Raw genomic sequence first — 21,070 nt, forward strand, 5'->3', positions numbered from 1 at the left:
ATATGGAATGCTGCAAGTGACTAAATGCTTACATTTATTACACTTGGGCCAAGATGAACTTGCAGGGAACTCAAGCTTGAAGTACAGCAAAAACATTAACAGATGCCAACAAAGGCATGTAGCCAGCAAAGGGGGCTGCACCAAAAGCAAAAGGTCCTTATATGTTCCAAGGCTGCACTTTAATTGATATACCTTCTGGCCCACAATCCCATAAGCATATTTGGCACTTGCTATGTGGCACTGCGGAACATCCCAAGTTATTTAGAGAACTAGTATCTGGGAGATACAAACTACATCAAAGTAAAGTTGTTGATGGGTTATTAAGACCTACTGCATTGCAAAATCTTAACAGAAACTTTTTAAAACTGAATGACATCAATCATTTTCAACAAACATATTTTAGATCAGGTTTTGATAGCAATATGTAGAACTGATTCCATATTTATTCCATCATTAAAGTAAAATAAAGTCAAAGTTTAAATTAAAGGAAATAAATACAAATACACTTTAGGGGTGCACTATGTACCAGACTCGAACTAGAGATGTAAGGAAAAACCCAAAATTTAAAACATCACTGTAACCAGCATTTCAGGATTTTTGGTGTCAAAAGTAATCAGCTTTCCATTTAAACCCCTCTTCCCAACACTCTGAGTAGCCAAAGAAAAATGTGCTTACAATTGCAGGTGGTGTCACGAAACCACAAGCTTTAACACAACTGACACTACACAGGTAACACCTCCTAACCACCCGGATTACTTTGAGATGATCAAGACATATAGGGTTTTCATACTGCCACTGCCTTATTGGCTTTGAAAAAATGTATGCAATCAAGAGGGAAGTGGTGTGTAGTGCAGTGCAGTGCAGTGCAGTGGCACAGTGCACCAGGGAATATGGAGTACAACAGGGTTTTGGGGGTTTGTAGTTATCCATTATTAAATCTGACACTGTTTTAGTACCAGTACTGAGGTCACAAAACTGGCATCAATAGCCAAGTCAAAATATTAGTACCAATCCATCACTAATAGTTGGTTATTGGTCAATGTATCAACAGCCAACAATCAGAAAAGAAATGAAACAATGCAGAAAATGTATATATGAAAGCCTGGTGTCAAAAGGACTCAATCAGGCTGTCCCATTTGTTTGTAATTGTTTGCCCCTTTTTTTTTCCTTCGTATTACACAAACACACAAAAACAAAACACAACCTGTTGGTCCCGCTACATAGTAAGAACGGCATTTGAGGTCTTTGAAGCTCTTATCATAGCACAGGTTGAACTCTGTAATTTTATCAAGATTGTTTTAAGCTGCTGTCAGAACCTTCTGTATACCCCATCTGTTCTGTGGCACCAGTCAGAACACTTTCTATGTTGCAGCAGACAAAACATCATTTAGTTCAAAATCACTAACAAAGGCAGTGTGGTTTAGTGATTAAGGAACTAGGCATTAATTGTGAAGGTGGACAATTTAGTTTCTACTATATTTAGCCTGTATATGATCTAACTGTAAAAACATAAAACTATTTTAATGATCTACTTGAGATTGTGTTTACAATAAGTGCTATAGAAGATGCTGTTTTTGTTGCATATCACACATAGAAAAACTTTTTTTTTTCTAAAGTAGATTATGTTGCATGAAGAATTCATCAAGACTTAATTTTTTCTGAAAGGATTTATTTTACCTTACATAAGTAAGACTAAACACGAAAAGGTAGGTTTCACTACAGCTCTAATTCTCCGCACTAGTGATATGTACCTGCCACTTCTAAACTGAACAATTGAAAGATATGACCAACAACTGCAGTCTTGGATGTTCTAGGACAGTTATCTAAAAGTACACAGAGATGCAACCAAAAGGCGATTGTCTAAGAAAATTGGATTAATTTCACCTGACTAACCACATTATTAACTACAAAATTTGGCAATACCCTTGCAGTGCATTTTTTAATACTAGAGTAACTCAGGGGAGATTAAAGAAAACAAAACATCAGCATTAAAATACAAGCTGTGTTGGCAGGTTGCTAGGCTTCTATCCTTATGAGATCAACACGTTGCTTTTGTCATGCAATCAAATAGAGAAATATTCTACACATTAACAAAGCAAATCCAACCCTTCAACCTCAGCTGTGGGTATGTTGCAAATGTAGGCATTGGCAAATTTGGCAAAATAAACCTATACATTTTGTTCGTAGTTTCAGATGAACATCCCTACAATATTTTTGTTGATCTCAATGTGAAAATTAAACCTAATACAGCATGAAGTAATGACCGAGACTCCTTTAGATGTACACTATACATGTACCAAAACCAATTTGGTACATCTGAGTAGCTGTGTTGAAGAATGTAATACAATATTCAAACTATTTGAAATTGCAAGTAACATTGCTTTACATATAATATGTTACGGGGACAAAGATGTTCTTTCTATTTATCCGATCCAGATAATTAAATTATTAATAGAACATTACAGACCAAATAAGTATATTTACTTATACATATTTATTTTACAGGGGGTTAATGTAACAATGTGTTTAACAGCATATTCACACCATTATGTCGTCTGCAATCGTAAGGGTGCAGGTAAAAGACCTAGTATTGACTCATTTTCCAACTTTGAGCCACTCATTCTTTGACTTGTTGTGCTGGGAATGTTAGTATGAATCTCACTGTTGTTTAATCTCCATTAAAATGAAACTGCCATGAAAATCAGAGACTGTTCAATTCTTTGTAAGTGAGCAAACTTACAAATTCAGCAGGGGATCAAATACTTATTTACCCCACTATATCATTCTTATGAGAAAAGGCCATTCTTGGTAATTTTACTTGTCAATCTCTTTTCACCAAAATTCTGTAAAATGTCAACATCTCTAGAACTGAGGGTCTCCAAAGTACTACAGTACTAACCCCTACAAAATACTAGGTCCACATATTTACACTTCTCTATGTGATAAACTTTACTACTTTTGTGTGAAATAAACCCTTACACAGCTTCCATTTGTACCCTCTGTGTTCTAATTAAAGAGCTCATTTTAAAATAATCGCTACACTTTCCTTCACAATTTTGAATGCTTTTAAGAAGTCTCCCGTTAACTTCCTTTTGCCTACACTAAAAACATTCAACTTCATTCTTTTCTCATAGCTCATATCCCACAGTCCTGGTCTTGTCACTCTTCCCCAGACTTTCTCCAGTGCTGATATCTGTTTTGTAAGATGGTGATCAAAACTGCTCACAATTCGCCAGAAGTACTCTCAATAGTGTGTTGTTTAGCTTAAGAATAATCTTCTTAGACTTGTATTTAACACTGCATAATATGCAATCTAGTATCCTATTAGCCTTCTAAATTACACCTGTACACTGTTTGGATATGGACATTGATGAGTCCACTCTGACTTGTAAGTCCTTTACTCAAGATGTATTTTCATGATATAATTATATCGAACATTTTTATTTCCTATGTGCATCATTTTACATTATATTAAATTCCTTTTGGCACATTTCAACCCCAGTGTGAATTCTTTCCAGATTGATTTGTAACAATTTCACTGACTCTACAGCTTTTGTAATTCTACCAAGTTTATAATCAAAATTAACCAGCTGTTAGTTATGGTTATAAAAATTCATTTCCAAGCATCTCAATATCTTATGAAAAGATTTTTGAAAAAAAAATTGCATGTTGTGATTACAGTCTAGTTTATTAGTTAAACAGTTAGAGCTCCGACATCCAACAAACGGTTGACCGTTAACTAAAACTCTGTAACCTAACAGGGGCGAACAGAGATAGCTCACTACATTCTTTAGGAATTGCTTTCATTAATTTATATGTGAAACGTGTTTGGCATGCTGGCCTATGTGAAGAGTGGTTGTGGCGACATGTCGATTTTAAATAAGCACACCCCACAAAGTGCTAGCTCTGAACGCGCAATCACCCACTTCACTTGAGGAACTTGTGTGCATGCATAAGGCAGATGCCTCATTAGTTCCTTGGAGGGAGCAGTGCATGCACAACTAGGCCCAATTGAGACAGTAAATTTAAAAGTTGCCGGCACAGTAGAGAGGGGCAAAATAAAATAATAAAAAAAAAAAAAAAACAGCAGCAAACACACGAGGAGAGAGAACCAAAACAATGTGTGGAGACAGCAGCATTGGGTGACAAGATGAGGTAAGCCAGAGAGATAATGGGGTGGACAGGTTTCATGATCATGGGCCCTGCTAAGGGCGATGGAATAGCATTCCAAGGGCTGGTTCGCACCACTGATTATTTGTGTATAGTGAGTGCAAGTATAGTGGAGTCTTCCCCATGATTCTGATGTACAACTGCTGGAGCATAAGGATGATGGCAGGATGACCGATCCTGGATGTTCTGGCTAGAGTGATGCGAGGCAGCTAAGATGTGGGTCGGGTGATGAAGACTGCGGCTGTTAACATCTCTGCCGGCTAAGCAAGCAATGGGTGAGCTGGGGAGACAGGTACGTTGTTGTGCCAGGCTCATCTTACTGTACAATAAGGAAAATCGGGAACAACATTGCCATTTGGTCATTTCTCATTTTAAGAATGGATTTTTTTTTTAAAAAAAAAACAAATAGATCTCACTTCTTTATTTATTTATTGAAGTTTTGAGTATTGTAGCTGTGGACACTGTTTTGATTTTTTTTTTTTTAAATAATAAAGCACTGTGGCACTTTTATACCCACCCCTAGCTATGTACATCCTCATTTGCCTGGCTTGTCTCAGTTATGTTATTGATGGTTGTTCGATCAAGTGGATCCCACAAGTAGCAGGGAGTGTGCACAAATTTATGAAATTAAGTATTTATAATTGTAATTACGTACTTCCTTAAGCATTCAATAATAACAGTTATCTGGTCCTAAACAAATTTATCTGACTTCAACCTTTAAAAAATTCTAATAGCACTTTTTAAATTTTAATTTCCAAAAACATTCAGTCTTTCTCAATAATCACTGTGCAGTTAGTTACTTAGTTATATTTCCTATGGCATTAAAATGTAACAAAAATTGACAATCAGTATAATCCATTAGCAGTAAAAAAAAAATGCTTTACTTCACAAAACTACTCGTAATACTGTAAATTGTACAGAAGCATGACAAAGAATTCAAACAGTAGCAGTCCAATCAAGCACTTGTACAACGTGAAATTCATGGAAGAGGACCAAGTCCATCTAATTATTTTTTACCAACAGATTAACTCAGCTTTGTAGACTTGCTCCACCTATCATTGTTTAATAGTGTTACAAGTTTAGGCGTGTAGATATGAAATATGACAAAAAATATAAAAGGCATGTTTAATTTAAGGAGCATTTCAGATACACTGAAGTGAATTAACCAATAAATAAACAAAAAAAGTCATGAAAATAGCAGGCATTACACAAGCATAAAAGAAAACAAGTAGTCACCAAACTGTCATTTATGTAAACTAGTATTGACATTAATAAATATCAAAACACAATGCATAGATCAAATTGTAATGTGTAACAGACAAAGGGGTTCCTCATTGTAACAAGTTTTTATAATAGTGGGAGAATTTCAGCAAATGGTTAACATATATAAAGTATTCTGAAAAAACACAAAGAACTGCAAGCAACCATACTACAAACAAACAAATAGCAAATACTGAAGGGAAAAATTAAAAAAAAAAAAAAAAATCATCACACTGTTGACGAAATAAAAGTTCCAACAGCCTGCATTATCATTCTGGCACTAGGTTTTAAAGAGCTCCTTCACTAATGAATGCATAATAAGCAATAATATTTATTTAATACATTAAGTATGGCTCAAAATCTGAATTCGGACAGGCTAATTACTGAACAAGTAATATTAAAACTGCTACAGGAAAAACAATGTGTTATTATATCAAAAAAGGCTCATAAATATTTACTTGATAATATGTGAAAAATAAACTTGCTGCTTTTCTAACATGTTTGAAACTCTAGCAAAAGGATCTTTAAATATTAAAATACACACACATAATATTATATATTATGCATGTATATTACACATACGTACATACATACATACATACATAAACATGTATATTGAACAGCAAATAATTTTCAGGTAGCTGTATGTAATGGTTCATAATATTATTAAGAAATGTCAGTTAACAGGAAGGGTGGAGGTCAAATTGAGGTCTGTAAGACCAAGAAAATTTTCTGAAAGAACTGCTCATCAGATTGTAAAAAGGGCAAATAAAACCCCTGCTTGACTACAAATGGCATTCAGGAAGATTTAGCAGACTCTGGAGTGCTGGTGCACTGTTCTACTGTGCAGTGACATCTGAAGAAATATGAAGAAAACCTTTCCTGCATCTTCGCCACAAAATTCAGAGCCTGAAGATTGCCAAAAAACATCTAAACAAGCCTGATGCATTTTGGAAACAAGTCCTGTGGACAGATGAAGTCAAAATATACTGTAACTTTTTGGCCACAATATGCAAAGGTATGTTTGGAGAAAAAAGGGTGATGAATTCCAGGTAAAGAACACCTGTCTAACTATTAAGTATGTGGGTGGATTGATCATGCTTTGGGCTTTTGTTGTAGCCAATGGCACGGGGAACATGCGATTGGTAGAGGGAAGAATGGATTTAAATAATTACCAGCAAATCCTGGAAGCAAACAACATTCCATCTATAAAAAAATTTGAAGTTAAAAATAGGATGGGTCTCAAAATGCACAATGGAATCTCTCAAGAGACGCAAGCTGTCGGTTTTGCTGTGGCCCTCACAGTTCTCCAACCTAAACATCATTGACAATTTATGGATGGATGGATGGATGGATGGATGGATGGATAGATGGATAGATAGATACTTATATATCTTAGAAAAGAAGTGCATGCAATACAGCACAAGAATCTCACAGAATCAGGAGCCTTTTACAGGAATGAATTGGCGAAACTACCCCAAATAAGAACTGAAAGACTCTTAGCTGGCTACAGAAAGTGTTTACAAGTTGTGATACTGTACTTGATAAAATGGGGTCTTACTAAGTATTGGCTATGTCATGTGCCCAAACGTTTGTTTTAGCATCTTTTAATTTTTTTGGTATTTTGTACCTGTGCATGATAGAAATAAAAATGTAATCTTGCTTAAAATAAAGAAATTTGTCAACTTTAACTTTATACCTTATATCTTCTACTCATAGTAAGAGAAATGTTAAGCAAGGGTGCCCAAACATTATATACATTATATGTATAATTTGTGTGTTTGTATATACATTTGCATGCCACTCTGTGTATATATACAATATATATGTATGTGCGTGTATATATTATACACACACATATACATACTGTATATATACACAGAGTGGCATGCAAATGTATATACAAACACACAAATTATACATACACACATACATGCATATACATACACACACGGCATATATTACACATATTTATTTAACAATATATTTTAAAATTAAAATGTATTAATAAATAGCTATGTCTGATGGTCAAGTTGAATGCCTCAAGGCATGATTAGAACCTAAGTCACTGGATCCTTGAAGCAGAAATAGAAATCATTGCACATTAAGTTGCTGCCCTGAGCATGAATAGACAATCTAGAACATATTTTTTTTTGGGGGGCAAGCAAATTTGTGTTTTCATTTATATATACAGTATTCAATCATTTTAAAACCCTGTGAGCATATAGATTGGTAAAATTATCGTAACATTATCATCATGTGTACATAGTACACTGAAATTCTGATGTGTACATGCTAATCAATATTTAACACATCAAGCCCCTGTTCCTTTAGCTGATAAACACACTTGCAGGAAGTTTTTGAAAGTACCATGGCCTCCAAAAGCAAACCCCACAAAATGTGTGGTCCATCATAAAGTCAATTTGTTATTCCCTGGCTGTTAAAGGACATGCTTCTTTCAAAGTCAATAAAAGCAAGGTCACTTCCATAAATCAAAACGACCATAACATACGCCTGGAACATTCCTTCTTAAGAAGCCAAGCATGCACTGCTGGATGTGTTGCACAATGTTAGGATGGGCTCACTCAAGCAAGAAGGCTAAAGGCTGAAAGGTTATACTGACAGCTCAAGACTTCTTAAAGGGTGACAGCAGGTGGCTGGGATTCTCCTGTAAGTAACTCTATGTTATGCTGTGCTTTCCTTCTAAGTTCTGCTCATCGTGTAAAAAATATTTATGTCAAAACAGAGACACAAAGTCCAAGAATGAATGGCAGAAATTTTAAGATCACTGGTGTTATCTTTTGGTAACATGCAACTTTCGGTTACAAATATTTTATTAACCATTTCCCAGCAACTTCTATAAGGATGGCATATACATTGTGATTAGGCATACAGATAAAGAAAACCTGTTATAAGGTAGTTTAGCAAAAAACATGCTAAATATAGCCTGAGAAAATAGCAGCGGATTTAAACCTGATGTGAAACACAGGACTGGTGCCAACTCCCAGGACTGCAATATTCAGGAATGACAGGGAGAAGAGATTCAGCTGCTTGACTTTTGTCTGATCCTATTCACTTCAACATTTCCCAGTGCTGGTCTTTAAAGACTACTTAAAATCACTAGTGTAATTATGAGGTGCACAGAATTAATTCACCCAGATAGTCAAATACAGTTTATGAGTTAACTCAGCTGGATGAAAAAGCAAAACTTAACATTTATGTTGTGTCGGCTGTGGTTCAAATTCATACTTGAAGTCCCTTTATTTTGTTATCGATTGTTTTTATTATGTACATTTACATTTACTTCTGGTTTTGTCTAAGTATACAAGCCTTATGCCTGTGTTATGTTCCATGCATTTTGTGGATGGTTCCCCAAGAGGCGAGTCCACCTGCCAATTACTATCTGGAACTGCCCTCGACTCTGCAAATCCAGTGGGTATGCCACTGTTCCTGGCAGTTCACTTTAAATGTGCTAAGGAGACGGTGAGCTATTGTGTTTTATGCTGTGCTTATGTGTTTACTGGACTGCTGAACTTGTGCTCTTTTTTGACTTTTAGGTACTTGTATAGGGGCTTTGCCTTGCTAGCAACAGAGCAGAGCATTATTTGTAAATATAAACCTTTTATTGTAAAGTATTATTTTAAAAACTTTCTGAATCCACTGTGTCAATTGTATATGTATGTGCCACTGCCTAATTTGTATTTATGTTTATTAATGTGTTTTTTTTTTTTCAAAAATCAGAACATAATCACATGTGAAGAAATAGAAATATTCATAACCATTTTTAAATGACAAAAAACACACAACAGGCATGTAACTTGAGAGTGGCGTTAAAAGAGATTATTTTTGATTCTCTCAGATATGGTGGGTACCAACTACTAGAAATCATACACATTTTGAGGTATCACCAGGAAGTACTGATGAATGGTCAACAATAGGCAGCAGCCTAAACAGAAAGTTGAAGTTGTTTTGAAGATAAACTGCCATTAAAATGAACAGTTGTGTGAAACTGTGAGAAGCAATTTTTTGAAAGGGATATTCAAAAAGTTTGACCTAACAGTAAAGTATCTTATGCAGTAGGAAGAGAAATAAAGACTCTGTATGACAGTTACTGTGCTACGCAATACAAATGCAATTATCCATCCATCCATCCTCTTCCACTTATCCAAGATTGGGTCGCGGGGGCAGCAGCTTGAGCAGAGATGCCCAGACATCCCTCTCCCCGGCCACTTCAAGCCCTTCCGGAGGAATCCTGAGGCGTTCCCAGGCCAGCCAGGACGCAAAGTCCCTCTATCGTGTCCTGGGTCTTCTCCGGGGCCTCCTCCCATTTAGATGAGCCCGGAACACTTCACCAGGGAGGTGTCCAGGAGGCATCATGATCAGATGCCCGAGCCACCTCATCTGACTCCTCTCAATGTGAAGGAGCAGCGGCTCTACTCTGAGCCCCTCCCGGATGACTGAGCTTCTCACCCTATCTTTAAGGGAAAGCCCAGACACCCTGCAGAGGAAACTCATTTCAGCCGCTTGTATTTGCGATCTCGTTCTTTCGGACACTACCCATAGCTCATGACCACAGGTGAGGGTAGGAACATAGATTGACTGGTAAATTGAGAGCTTTGCCTTATAGCTCAGCTCCTTTTTCACCACAACAGACAGATGCAGAGCCCGCATCACTGCCGGCGCCGCACTGATCCACCTGTCGATCTCACGCTCCATTCTTCCCTCACTCATGAGCAAGATCCCGAGATACATGAACTCCTCCACTTGGGGCAGGATCTCGCCCCCAACCCCGAGAGGGCACTCCACCCTTTTCCAGCTGAGAACCATGGTCTCAGATTTGGAGGTGCGGATTCCCATCCCAGCCGCTTCACACTCAGCTGCGAACCAATCCAGAGAGAGCTAAAGATCACAGCCTGATGAAGCAAACAGGACAACATTATCTGCAAAAATCAGTGACCCAATCCTGAGTCCACCAAACCGGACCCCCTCAACACCCTGGCTGTGCCTAGAAATTCTGTCCATAACAGTTATGAACAGAATCGGTGACAAAGGGCAGCCCTGGCGGAGTCCAACTCTCACTGGAAACGAGTTCAACTTACTGCCGGCAATGCGGACCAAGCTCTGACACTGGTTGTAAAGGGACCGAACAGACCTCATCAGGGGGTTCAGTACACCATACTCTTGGAGTAGCCCCCACAGGATTCCCCGAGGGACACGGTCGAACACCTTTTCCAAGTCCACAAAGCACATGTAGACTGGTTGGGCAAACTCCCATACACCCTCCAGGACCCTGCTAAGGGTGTAGAGCTGGTCCACTGTTCCGCAACCAGGATGAAAATCATACTGTTCCTCCTGAATCCAAGGTTCGACTATCTGACGGACCCTCCTCTCCAGGACCCCCGAATAGATTTTTCCAGGGAGGCCGAGTGTTGGAACACACCCTCCGGTCCCACTTCTTAAAGAGGAGGACCACCATCCCGGTCTGCAAATCCAGAGGCACTGTCCTCGATGTGTCAACCAAGCCAGTCCTACAACACCCAGGGCCTTGAGGAACTCCTGGCGTATCTCATCCACCCCCGGGGCCCTGCCACCAAGGAGTTTTTGACCACCTCGGTGATCTCAGTCCCAGAGATGGGGGAGCCCACCTCCGAGTCCCCAGGCTCTTCTTCCTCATTGGAAGGCATGTGTTAGTGGGATTGAGGAGGTCTTCAAAATGCTCCCCCCACCGACCCACAACATCCCGACTTGAGGTCAGCAGCACACCATCCCCACCATATACAGTGTTGACACTGCACTACTTTCCCCTCCTGAGACGCCAGATGGTGGACCAGATTCTCCTTGAAGCCATCCGAAAGTCGTTCTCCATGGCCTCCCCAAACGCCTCCCACATCCAAATTTTTGCCTTAGCAACCACCAAAGCCGCATCCCGCTTGGCCTGCCGGTACCTATTAGCTGCCCCCAGAGTCCCACAGGACAAAAGGGTCCTGTAGGACTCCTTCTTCAGCTTGACGGCATCCCTCACCGCCGGTGTCCACCAACAGGTTCGGGGATTGCCGCCACGTCAGGCACTGACCACAGCTCCAGTCAGCCGCCTCAACAATAGAGGCACGGAATATGGCCCATTCGGACTCTATGTCCCCTCACTCCTCACTACTTCTGGCAGGGGACTCTGCCAGATGTTCCCAGCAGACCCTCACAACACATTTGGCCCTACCAGGCTAGACCGGCATCCTCCCCCACCATCAACGACATCTCACCACCAGGTGGTGATTAGTTGACAGCTCTGCCCCCTCTTCACCCGAGTGTCCAAGACATGTGGCCGCAAATCCGACGAAATGACCACGAAGCCGATCATCGAACTGAGGCCTAGGGTGTCCTGGTGCCAAGTGCACATATGAACACCCCTATGCTTGACATGGTGTTTGTTACGGACAATCAGTGATGAGCACAGAAGTCCAATAACAAAACATCGCTCAGGTTCAGATCGGGGAGGCCATTCCTCCCAATCACGCCCTTCCAGGTCTCACTGTCATTGCCCACATGAGCATTGAAGTCTCCCAGCAGTACAAGGGAGTCCCCAGAAGGTATGCCCTCTAGCACCCCCTTCAGGGACTCCAAACTGCCATTCGGCGCATACGCACAAACAACAGTTAGGACCCGTCCCTCCCACCCAAAGGTGGAGGGAGGCTACCCTCTCGTCCACTGGGGTAAACCCCACTGAACAGGCTCCAAGTAGGAGGGCAATAAGTATGCTCACACAGCCTCTCACCGGGGGCAACTCCAGAGTGGCAGCGAGTCCAGCCCCTCTCAAGGAGATTGGTTCCAGTGTCCAAGCTGTGCCGAAACCTCTCGACCTCACGCACAAATGTAATTATTTTTATATTAATTAATCAGTAGGGAGCTTCACTCACCAACCCCCCCGGCCTGCGCTACATGCCAGCCACTTCACGTCTCTGCCGCTCGCGTATGTGGATTTCACTTTCACCAAAATACAAATATTTTAATTCTCGCGGATACACCTCTTTATTGGGAAGAAACTACTTTTCCCCTGATGGGAACATGAATTAGACGGTCTTCAAGTCTCTGACATAAAGTTTAAATCAGAACAATATACTCGATCTCTTTTCGCTGTTCCGTTATATCACTAAGTAATAATTTCCATTTGTTTCTGCTAATGCAATCTTTACTATCATTTTTTTGAGACTTTCAAATTTGAGTACTTTCATTATCTGTAACCTGCTCTGCATGTGTATCGTTCCAATGTTTTTGAATTCTTTTTGACGTTCTACTTTATCATCTACTCTTTGTCTTTTATTTCCAGCCCCGGGCGTGGTTAAATCTCTTGGCACAAAGTCTTGCCTCAAGGGACATGAAAGTATCTCTCTGAAAAAGTTTTGTCTCGTCCCAGGATTTTTTTTATTCTAATACAGTAGAGAGATATTAATCACCTGTCTAAAATAAGAGCTTTTGTGAGCTTTTTTTCTGTAAATGGTCTTCCAAAACATCTTTACAAAGTTTTCTGTTCAAATGCTTGCTTTGCACCCAAAATACTTGTCTATATTAAAATAGAATAAATAAAATAAAATATATTCAACACAGAAGATCAGTATGCAAGTTCCACCTGTTTAATTTACTGTCCCTTCAAATTTTTATGGGTTCCTTTATTCACAGTGAAAACAACTTGCTCCAACAGCGCGACCCCTCCCTAATTTAACACATTTACCATATTTACATTTAACCTCATCTTAAAGCATAATGGTGCATATCTCCGGTTTTACTTTATTGTTCCATAGAGGCTTAGCTTCTGCTTTGTGCCGCACTTGTGCAAGATAGGCTCTAGACCCATGACACTTACACTGGACTAAGCAGTTCACAGTAATCTGTTCATGTATTTTCCATATAAACTTGTAAACATGTAATTACCACAATCACTAGGTAATGGCAAGATAATCCTCAACTTTCATTTTGAATTTTTTACCCTAAGCAAAAGTGACTGAGATTTACAGAGCTTTTTTTTTTTTTTTATTAGTCAGAGTGCTTTGATGCAAGGATTATGTGAAAATTAAATCTTTCAACCAGGACAGGCAGCACAAACCTGAATTAGCTGTCTTGAACCTCCAATGAACAGAATCAAACATCGTTATAGAGGAGTTCTCTATTGATGACTTTTACTTAATATTAAGACAACACCACTCTTTTTATTATCTTAATTTTATTTTTGAGGGTACAATCTGTATATATTGAGAGCGGTTTAATTAATTTATTTTTTTAAAATAAACCTTCAGTTACTTTACTGGATTTTGATATGTGACAAAGTACTGTCAGTTCATTTAGAATCCTTTATTGTTGCGTTAAAGCTCAACCTCATATAGACTCTTGCACTACCATATAGCAAATGCAAAATAAACTAATGGGCCCAGGGAAACAAAGCTCAATGAATACTGTGGTGTTGTCAGTAACACTGATAATCCTCTCTCTAAAAATACTGTCTCCAGTCATATGTGGTACCCCTACTCAGTCAATCCTATTTTTTGCATGTGCATTTTCCCAGCCAAGAATGCTAGGAGTAAGCACTATATTGGCAGAAACAGGTGTAAGTCAAAGTCTAAAATCTGCATGCAACAAAAATCTGTCACAGGGCACACAGAGGCTTAGATGAAATAGCACTGACATGTTGATATACAGGAACTCACATGACAGGAACTGGGAACAAATTCAGAAACTCTGACATTGTCTTTTAAAAATTATGCATGGATTTGGTTTAAATATGTTTTTTATTCCTAATAATGAATTTCCACTTTAGATTTTTTTTAGAATAGTACAATTCTTTAGTTTTCCTTTTACGGAGATACCAAGGCAGGAATAAACAGCGGAACAAAAAGCAAATAAGTATTAATAACTTATCAATTAAGTCTATTACACTTTGTAAGAACCATTTGCTAATTAGGTCATGTTAAGTTGATAGAAGTTATTTTCTTAGTTATATTAAATGTTTGCCTTTAAATTAGTGCATTGCATATGGGAGGTTGTTATAACCCCCACAAGCTGAATTGAATTGGTATATTCTATTTCTTGTCCCTATGACCACAGATTATCACAGTTAGTGACCTGCCTTGCTAATTGTAAGGTATGAAAGGCCTTAATGTGCACAGCCGTATGTTTAGAATGTACTGAATATGAAGTAAAGCAGAGAAATAACTAATACTTAAGCTTAGATACAATTGAAGTTTAACAAAAAAGAAACATTTTTCCTTTTTTTGCCTTTTATTCTTCCTGTGTAACAAGTTTTCTCTATTGTAATGTGGACTATTTGCTTTGAATTTTCACTAAACATTTTTAAAATGAGGTATACGTTTGACCCATGCTTGATCCTTTACTTACCAGCAGGTACACACTTGATTGTCTGAATTGAAGACTGGGAACACCAGTGCCTGTGCCAATGGTTGCAAGTTTTACTGGTGAACTGACTGGAAATTGAGAGGTGAAAAAAGAAAAAAAGAAACCTTCAAAATCCATACAACCATTTCCAAATCTTCCTAATCCAATTCACAGGGATTAGACTCTATCCTGGCAGAAATGGTAACAAGGCAGGAATAAAATGAGATAATTATAATGGCACACTACCCTTACACTAAAATGGGGCCAATATCATTTTGGCAATAAACATTAACCCTAAACAGGTCTTATTTTAAAAACTGTAGAGGCTTTGATCGGGTAATGTATGATCCCTCATCATTACAAACCTCTAACATTTCAAATGTGGTACATCACACTTAAATTATTCATATAATAAAAATAGAAAAAGAGTGTAATGAGGTCCCTGGTGCAAACCGACCGATTGTCCCGAGGAGTGCAGGCTTCAATCGGGCGCTTTGCTTCAAGGTTGATTGGGGTGCTTGACTGATTGCGTATACAAGTGGAAGGGAGAGTGTGATTACTCAGGTGCCTAATTCACACCTCAGGGGTAACATATCACACCTGTGCTTAATCAGGCCATTTAAAGAGAAGCCGGGGTCAGGGGGGGTTGGTTGAGGGGGGTTAGGCAATGTCAGAACAGAGAAAAAAATTAGAGAATCAAGAGAAAGGAAAGGATGGAGAGAGGACAGGATCTGACAGAGCCAGTGCAAGAGAGAGAGGAAGCATGTGGATGCAAAAGTGAGCTGCAGTAAAGGAGTGTGTGGTTGGCACTCAAGAGGGACTGTGGGTCACTCCTATTGAGCATGCTCAGTGAAGGCTTCCACAGACATCAAGGGTGTGGCAGCAAGAATAGGTGGAAGCTCAGATTGGTGCCCTGTGGAACATCGAAGGATTGGCGGTGGGGACACAGCCCAGGATTAAGAACTGTCTACACCTGTTGGTTGACATCTCCTTATACTGCAAGGAAGTAGCGTAGCTTGGATTGTGTTAATATTAAGAATCATTTAAAAAGATTCATTGACTTGTTTTTAACCTACTGTACATATTCATTTGTTTTATGGATTATTTATTTATTGAAGACTTTGATCTAAATCACTGTATTTTGGAAACATTGTTTGTGGTTCAGTTTTAATAAAACCGCTTGAAACTTTTTGCACTAACTATCTGCTGAAGGTGTGTGTCCTCATTTGCCCAGCTTATCTCTGTTCATGACTATCAACGGTTTCAGTTTGAAGAGGCTTGTGACAGCGACAAGGGAACATGGAGCCAACCCGGACCATCACAAAGGGTTATATTTAGAAAAGTCTTACCATGAAAACAAGAACAGAGAGGCAGTTATTGATGTTTGTTCAAAATACACCTCTTCTTTAAGACCCAAGAATCCAATCGGGATGAAATAAGCAATCTTATACTAAATGTGAATCAGCTTAGCAGTAGCTTCTTCTCAGTCAATACTTTTTTCTATCTAACTTTTTGGTAATAATAAAAAAAAACCTCAGTATGAAGCAGATTATCTGTTTTGGATGGAGGGAAAATATGCCATCAGATCACCATGACATACTTTAATGCTCTGCATCTATTCTCTTAATTGAAGCAATTAATGTTTGAGACCTTGAGTTTGACACTTCTAAATGAAGACTAGACAGTATAACAATTTGTTGCACAACATTTTGATTAAGCAAACACTTTGCATTTAAGTTTGATTAGGTATAGTTGACTCTTGCCTAATACAGAATCACATACAAAATTCTACTACCTAATTCCTACTTTATCAAAGCCAGTTACCCGGCATATCTGTCAACAGTACTCAAGCCTTATAAAACTATTTGACAACCATCATCTTCTGACACTACACTGTCCCTAACCTTTATTGCATAACATGTGGAGAGTACTCAATTAGTTTTGTTGCTCCTAATCTGTAAAACCCTGTACAAAGGTATGAGACACCATTATGTCAAATTGTATTTATTATGGTCTTATGAGATTATTTAGCTTGACACTACATTGTAAGTATGTAAAGTACATCATAAACTAAAGACTCACTGATGGATTATCTGCTACTCATTCTTCTTTGAAATAATAGTAACCTACACCTGGAATAATTGTTTGGTATATCTTACCAAAGTTAATATTAATTCAGTTAATTTCACAGTTTTTTTTACATGTGCATCCTGCAACCAATCTCTCTGCAGAACAACAATGCAAAGATCCTTCTGAAAGCTTTAGCAAAAATAATAGAAGCAGTACTCCTTTCAATCACAAGATCCAACTGAATTTGTAAAAACTTAAATGTCTCAGTGATTGTTCAGTGTTACAGTATATACCCGTATAGTATCTAAGCTTTCATAGGACCTACCTGAACTCAGAAAAAGCATCTGACAGAGCTGAAATGAAACCTCACTGTTCACTGCCCTTTGCAAATTTAGCTTGCAGTCCCTACATGTGCCTGGATTAAACTATTATACTCCACTTAAGCCTTGGTTTGAATCATTTTGATTATTTCAGTCTTGAACACAGAACTAGACATGACTGTCAACCATTACCCATGTTTTTTTGTGACTGCTATTGTGTCCTTGGCTATTTATTTTTGTAAAGAACTAAAAAGTAAGAGCATTTTAAGAAAGGACTTGAACAAACATCTTTATGTTAAAGACATGGCCCTTATATTACTATTTTATACTAATCACTACCATACACATTAAAAGAAGGGGAGAAATTCTTCAGAATCTCTGCTGTTATAATTAACTTGAATAAGAGTATACCATTCCACTGAACAGTCTTGAATGACATATTTAACAGAATCACTTTTTTTATCGTTTCAGAAAAAGCAAAATATTGTATTTGGATGTCTGCATCACCTTTGGCTTTTGAAAATCATTTTAGCATATAGATCATATTTAACAAGACCATAGTTTAATAAGAGGATATAAGCTCTTGTCTCTCAGTAGACCGTTGTCTTGGGTACTCTGGGAGGCATATTCATTACAAATATACAGTCATTCATGTTAAAATCTAGAATAGCCTGCCAATAGGAATTCGCCAGGCAAATACAGTAGAGCACTTTAAAAAACTGCTGAAAACACATTACTTTAACATGGCCTTTTTATAACTTCACTGTAACTTAATACTGATACTCTGTATGTTCAATTCATCATAATAACTATTCATAGTGGCTCCAAAATCCGTACTGACCCCTACTCTCTCTTCTGTTTCTTTTTCCGGCCTGCACCACCACCACCTACTCAAAGCATCATGATGCACCAACATTGATGGACTGAAAGCCAGAAGTCTACGTGACTATCATCATCAGGTCCTTCCATGAAAACGCTAAATACAAAGAGGACTGTTTGATTTATGTTAGGTAGATTGCCCAGAGGGAACTGGGCGGTCTCTTGGTCTGGAACCCCTACAGATTTTATTTTTTTTCTCCAGCTTTTGGAGTTTTTTTTTGTTTGTTTTTTCTGTCCACCCTGGCCATCGGACCTTACTTATTCTATGTTAATTAATGTTGACTTATGTTTATTTTTTATTGTGTCTTCTATTTTTCTATTCATTTTGTAAAGCACTTTGAGCTACATTTTTTGTATGAAAATGTGCTATATAAATAAATGTTGATTGATTGAAAAGGAGTCTTGGGGGCTGAGACTGTGTGCTCACAATGTAAAGGTGAAGTCACCTTTGTGTCTGGTTGAGGGACTTTCAAATTGGGTAAGATCCCTGGTAAATATGCCAGCAGTTCTTAAGTTAGAACTGTAGTGACTCACACTTACTGTACTGTAGTTCAAAATTTGAAAGAAGAAAATTCATACCACTATACAGTTACAGCAAAATTATAATACAAATGACCGGACTACTTTTTTTGTTTTCTTTTTTTTTTTTAAATATACTTTGTTCTTTTAGTTTAGTTTAGTCATTAAAGAGTTAACTAGGGATGTCACAATAGCAAACTCTCAAACTTCAGCATGACACAGAGAAGTGTTAAAATTCAGTATCATTTTTGATATTCTGCATATTATACAACTCGATTTAAAAAAAAAACAAAAAAAAAAACTGTCAAACATAAAACAGTTAGCAGGTTTATAATTAATATTTCTGTAATTTAGAAATATGATAGCTCTTGAAATTCTTAGTATTGGCTTGCATGACAGTCCTTTACTTAGAGCCATTCAACCTATTAGGCAATATAAGCAGCTGCCTTGGGTGTCACCATCTGAGAAGCGCTTGTCCCAGATGCCGAGGGGGAATGCAACCATCCTAGGGCTTCATATGAGCTTTGACCGTCACTGCCTGTAAGCTTTTGACTAAATTGATTGGGTTAGCATTGTTACTTCGTATTGTGCAGTAGCAAATACCGCGTTCAGGCTTGCATGTTATTATCTTGTGGTTTTCTGTCATCATTTTCCACAAAGCCAAAGTAGTTCCAAACGCCACTCTGGCTGTCCTCTTTTTCAATTAAGTGTACTGGTGAAGGTTCCACACCTTTGAGGCTGCCATATTACCACTTGCTGATGCATTGAAAATGTTTGTTGACTGAGGTAGCTAAACAAGAATTACTGAAAAACTCAACAATAACAACCAGAATATTTGTTAACTAACCCTTCAAAATCAGAAAAATACAAATTTGCTTGCTGTAATGAATAACAGTTTCATCATAAGACAACATTCGGTAAGGAATCTCAGGTTCAAGAATGAACTGAAGTGGAATCCAAAGCAGAACAATAGTTAAAGCGTTTCCAGGAAGCGTTTACCAATTTGTTCTTAGTGAAACTGTAGATCTTGGGGCAGAGAAGTGAGGAGATGGGAAAAAAAAATCGATCTTGAAATGCATTTTATGGGGTTGTGCTTAACAAAATGAAAGGATGCCCATTTTAGTAATAATAATAAAAAGAGCTTACCACCAAAAACTACAAACAATCTGATTATGGAAGTACAAAAACAGATTTGTAAAATACAACATTACACAGCATGTCTGGAGTACTTAAAGAGGTTAGGAGCATGCGCTGATACAGAGCATTGCCTTACCCACCACATGACAAATCACCTCGGGATCCCAGATTAAGACCCGAGTGCCGCCATGCAACGGGCGACACCTCAGCACCACACTAGTTTAGGTGGAATGGAACAGTGTGAGGTTTTCTATGGTAGCTGGAGTGCCAATTCTTCCACCAACCCCCAGGTTTTTCCCTGCAATGGTACTTAGTGTGAGGAAAAACAAAACAACTCTTCTTTAACATTTGAATGTCTTTTTTTTTTACCAACATCACCATCACAGGCTATTTGTACATTATATTCCAACTGTACATCATGCTTTCCAGACGTACAGTATATGGCCAATACTGTGGCTTTATCATTCTTCACTCCTGCTAATGCTGATTTCACTTCCTCTTCTGTTACTTCCTGTATGAGCCCCGAATTACCACGTTTCTTCCAAAAACTCTTTGTAAACTTCTTACAGATAAGGTTGCTAAAGTACTTTTCCACCACTTAGCAATCTGCCTGTCTGCAGCATTTTTTCATTTATATCCTTCAACCTTCGAACAGCTATTATATCCATTGACCTTTAATAACATTTTTGCCAACTGATGCATCTTCTTTTCCTCTTTTCATATGTCAAGTTTGATCTACGGTTCCTGTTATTTCATTGTAAAAAGTGTGGTTTAAATCATGTTTTATACTCGCTTTTTTGCTTTTAAAACTGTCTGGTTGTCTGACGACTACCATCAAGTGTCTTTATTTGGAATCATTTTTCCCCTGATAAAACACTCAGATGTTTCCTGACAGATACTGCAGATACTAAATTGGGTTACAGTGTTCTCATATCTTACTGATATTCAATTGCATTTGTGTCTTCTATAATTAGATTAGATGAACTTTATTAATCCCTAGGGGAGGTTTGAAGCAGCGGAAACATAAAAACAAAGATACAGACTACACATAACACATATTATAATCAATAAATCAATCAATAATAAATGCATACTTTGCAGAACTTGCAAAATGAACTTAGAGAGTATAATCATTTAGTTTGAGTTATCAAAAGGAAAACAATGAATTGCCTGACAGCAGTGGAAAGAAAAGATCCCCATTAAGTGTTTAATAGCACACTGTGAAAGAATGAGTCTGTGGCTGAAAGCACTCCAAAACAGAGCCTCTTGGAGGGGATATTTCATTGTGGCAGCAAATTTTGCTAACACCCTCCTTTCCACAACAACTTCTAGTATGT

General features: G+C 38.2%; 1 protein-coding gene across 3 annotated transcripts in view; it reads right to left on the reverse strand.

Annotated features, from left to right (window-relative positions):
• The window catches only part of LOC120515746 (protein tyrosine phosphatase type IVA 3), a 152,790-nt gene that overhangs the window by 50,395 nt on the left and 81,325 nt on the right, over nt 1-21,070 (reverse strand). Inside the window, exon 4 of one of the 3 annotated variants that reach the window (XM_039737026.1) lies at nt 14,812-14,897. The exons of the other annotated variants lie outside the window; for them this stretch is intronic. The gene's annotated coding sequence lies outside the window, so the exon portion shown is untranslated. The remainder of the gene's footprint in view (nt 1-14,811; nt 14,898-21,070) is intronic. 3 annotated transcript variants of the gene reach the window in all.

Source organism: Polypterus senegalus, chromosome 15, assembly GCF_016835505.1.
Source record: "Polypterus senegalus isolate Bchr_013 chromosome 15, ASM1683550v1, whole genome shotgun sequence".
NCBI classification, from domain to species: Eukaryota; Metazoa; Chordata; class Cladistia; order Polypteriformes; family Polypteridae; genus Polypterus; species Polypterus senegalus.